At 43.8% G+C, this 4265-nt stretch overlaps 1 pseudogene; it reads left to right on the top strand.

Annotated features, from left to right (window-relative positions):
- The first annotated feature begins 2132 nt into the window (after positions 1-2132).
- LOC106523084 (DNA-binding protein SATB1 pseudogene) lies at positions 2133-4254 on the top strand (annotated as a pseudogene).
- Positions 4255-4265: the final 11 nt, after the last annotated feature.

Raw genomic sequence — 4265 nt, 5'->3', positions numbered from 1 at the left:
GAATTCTGTTGTGGGTATAAAAAACAAAACCAAAAAAATATTCTCTTATGTTTGGCCACTGCAGATGGACCAGAGAGCCACATGTGGCCCCAGAGCCGCAGGTTGCAGCCCCCTGAACTAAAACGACCGGCCTTTAATTTGATCAATCTTTATCTAATTGAAAAGAATTAAATTTTTTAAATAAAACATTTAAATTAAATCTTTGTGACCTGAATGAATTGTCAGGCTCTCTCTGTTAAACCAAAACAAAATCACCATTTTTGTACTTTTCTACGTTTTCAGCTCATATTCCAGGAAAAATAAATAAACAGCACTTAGGATTTATAATGAACTCTAAATGAAAACCACAGCAACACTTGAAAGTTCCCACTTTTCACTGAGAGCTGTTTTCAAAGATGTCATTAGGCTGAACTTATTTAACGGAGCTGCTTTATTCCAGACATCTGGCGTCTGAATCACCAACAACACAAAGGCTCAGCGAACGACACAAACATTTTAACGAACAACAATAATCGTCCTGTGAAAAGTCCTGCAGCCGAGCGGCTGCTTTGTGTCGCCGCTGCTCGCCGCTTCACAACCGTTCAACAGGATTCCTGCTCCGAATCTGTTCGCTGCGTGTAAACAGAACCAGTTTGATCCATTCAGATTGTTTCTGGTTTAATGGTGCAGATCTGCAGTTAAATACTTTTAGTTTTTCCTGACGCCGCGGCCAAATGAGCTGAAGAGGAACCATCAGAGCTGAGAAAAGAAAACATCCCATGTTTGGGTTTGTTTCTGCTGCTGCTTCACCCTCGTTATGAAACACCTTTCCACAGCGTCTGACTCAGGCTCCCAAATAAAACTGCAGCCAAGGGTCAACAGGGACCACGAGTTGCCCACTCACCCGCCACCACACACACACACACACACACTCACACACACACACACACACACACACACACACACACAGACACTCACACACACACACTCACACACACACACACACACACACACACACTCCAGCCACACAACGAGACATTTACACTGACGGCAAGAGGGAAGCCATCGATGTCAGCGTGAACCGTTTCTATCGGCCCGCCTCACTTCCTGAGTGTGCAGAGAAAACACCTGACTTATAGAAGCAGAGGTATTCAGTATCTTACCTGTCGTAGATAGCTCAGGTTTAAACTCAACATTTCAGTAAAATGATAATAAATGTGTCCCAGAGTTCACATGAGACAAAACATCCAGGCCTAAAAACCACGATAAATCAAATCACATCACGTTTTGTGAAACATTTCTTTTAGAGGCTGTTGTATGGTCACTCGGCAGATGACGTCATCAATGTTGTTTATTCACAAATCTGTCACGTTTAAAGCTCCACAGTTTTTATCAGTCAAAGTCCTTCATGCACAACATCTGTTTTATCTCCATTCTTGAGTTTTCCACCATTTGATGATCTTTATAAACGTTTACTTCCTGGTAGCTACAACAGTCGCCTGCTGAAAGAGAGTAGGTTTAGTTTTTTTTAAGCGAGTGGTTAAAGCAAAACGCAGTGTCTGAACGCTTTCAGCACAAACAAACACTCCCACAAACTTCTGACCAATCACACAAGTTCTAATGATGAGGCGGGTAAAAGGTTCGGCCCGAAGCTGCTATATCGACAACACGAACAAAACAACACAACTTTCATCATGAAACTGTGACATTCTGATCAGCAGTTTGGTTTGTTTGAGCAGCTGTAGTGTTTGCAACACTAGTATTTTGTCAAATTATAATGAATAAATACTTTATGTACGGGTCGTTTAAATATAAAATATAAAGTTAAATAAGTTTTTTGAAGGCCTGTTTGAGCAGCAGCTGCAAAAAAACATGATTTTGAACTGAAAATCTTTAATTTTCTATATTTTTCCTGGGAGTTAGCAAAGTTTTCTTATTTCCAGCTGGTAAATTTAAATTATTTAATATTATTTGAGGTTTCCTGTTTTTTATTAGAATAAAGTAAAAACAGGATTCAGACCAAACAGAGTTCTCCTGATCAGAAAACATAAACTCCTGATGTCAKGATGAGAGTCACACATTAACACAAAGTCCAGTTCAAACTTGTCCTGTAAAGTCCAGCTAATCTAATTTAATCTAATCTGTGTGTCCAGTCTCAGCCCACCCAGGCCCAGCAGCACCAGCCCTCCCTGTCGCTGCACCCGTCCCAGCCTCTCCTGTCCCAGCAGCCCCTGCAGCTCCAGCAGCCCATCCCCGGCCCCCGGCTGCCGCCCCGCCAGCCCTCCACGGCCTCCCCGGCAGAGACGGAGGAGGAGGGGGGCCGCGGGGGCGTCCTGAAGCCCCGCGGAGGGAAGATCTCCCTGGAGGCCCTGGGCATCCTGCAGAGCTTCATCCAGGACGTGGGCCTGTACCCCGACGAGGAGGCCATCCACACGCTGTCGGCCCAGCTGGACCTCCCCAAGCTCACCATCATCAAGTTCTTCCAGAACCAGCGCTTCTACGTCAGCCACCCGGCCAAGGCGCCCAAAGAGCCGAGCGGCAGCAGCAACACGGCGGGCGGCAGCAGCGGCAGCAGCAGCAGCCGGAGCAGCCCCGCCTTCGAGGAGGAGCTGACGGACTTCAGGGAGAGCGGCGAGCTGCTGAAGGAGCTGGACGAGAGCACGCAGACCACCAGCACCGTCTTCTCCATCAAGATGGAGGAGCAGCTGGCCCGAGGAGCCGAGGCCCAGGCCGCGTCGGAGCACGAGGTCAAAGAGTAGGAAGCCCCGCCCCCTGACACGCCCCCTCCCCCCAGGATCCAATCACAACCCAGTTTCCTGCTGCAGACTCAGACTGAAGCCTGAGCCGAACCCACGGGACGGTTCTGACACTGGAAAACCCGTTTCAGACTCCACGTGTACTACTTTTTGAATTTTGTAAAACTTGTAAAGACTCATGCATCATTTGAATAATCTGCACAAAAACATTATTGTAAGTATGTCGCCGTGGATATTTTGCTGGCTGCACTCGATGTACGTCGTTTTACACTGACTTCTCTTTTCGAGCTACTGATTCTACTCAGAAAGGAAAAAATAAAATAAAATAAAAAATGCCCAGGAGTTTGATAGGTGTTCTGTAATGTTCTACTGGAGTTTGTTTTTTAAAAACAGCAAATGAAATCAAGGACCAAGTGGTTGTAAAGGCCTTAATGTGAGGTTTAAAGTCTGGATCCTGCTGGAGGACGAGTCCAGCTGCGTCCCGGAGAACAGCTCAGTCTCTACTCATTACTTGTTAGGGAAGATATATAAAATAAATATATATAGACATTATATTGTAACTGTAAAAAAAGAAACTATGCCAACAAATGCCTTGTACTATACGGCACTGCCGATGTTAGATTATTTTGCAGAACCTCCGTCACTGTAACTCTGAATTGCCACACTTAGAAATGTGAATTAAAACGACGTTTATGTTGTCTGACCTTATTTATTTGCCGTGTTTCTGATGTAATTAGTCTTTGTTTTGAAACTGTTTTATTATTTTTTAAATTCCACCATTTCTGTTCTATTTATAAAACGTGATTTCGACGGGCAGTAAAAACAAAAAGTGTCTTAAACGTCTTTTTTGAATGGAGGAATGTGCTTTAAAGGTCGCCTATAAAGTGCTGTACGTCGAGCAAATCACACTAGAAGCTTCACAATTATCGTCGTATGCAATTTTTACTATCATGCAAATAAGCTTAGGTAAAAAAATAAAATTAAAAAACAACTAAACTAGAGAGAAAAGAACATATGCAATCTGTGTGAAAATCGATGTCTGCGATGTGTCTTCCTTTGGTTTCAACCACCCGATCCTAAAAGCTCCTGTGTAAAAAGAATTCTGTACAAAAAGTTTCTTTTTTTAAAGGCGTCCGTGTCGACGAGGACGCCGCTTATTTTGTTACGACTGTTTTTCTAAGTGTTCCTGGGTTCTCTGCAGAAACTACAAGTGGTTCCTGATTAAACTGTTTGTATTGTTACACAGATTTCTTGGCATTAACTCGAACGGAAGAGTTCGAACAATGTGAAGTGTTTATAACGAGGTGCAGCCGGATGTGTGTGCGTGCGAGCGTGTGTGTAATAACTGTAAATATCACATCTTATGAATCACTGTTTATTATTTGTAAATATATTTGAAGTTTGTGTGAGAGCTCGCTGTGCCTCTTCCTCTCTGAGCGACTGTACCTGCAGCTCTTCTCCTGCTCAGTGTATCTGAAACACCTGTGAAAACTGAAATAAATAAAGTGTGAGGTGTGAACACCTGGAATG

The sequence above is a fragment of the Austrofundulus limnaeus genome, unplaced genomic scaffold, assembly GCF_001266775.1.
Source record: "Austrofundulus limnaeus strain Quisiro unplaced genomic scaffold, Austrofundulus_limnaeus-1.0 Scaffold144, whole genome shotgun sequence".
NCBI classification, from domain to species: domain Eukaryota; kingdom Metazoa; phylum Chordata; class Actinopteri; order Cyprinodontiformes; family Rivulidae; genus Austrofundulus; species Austrofundulus limnaeus.
This window is presented reverse-complemented; position numbering and strand designations above follow the sequence as displayed.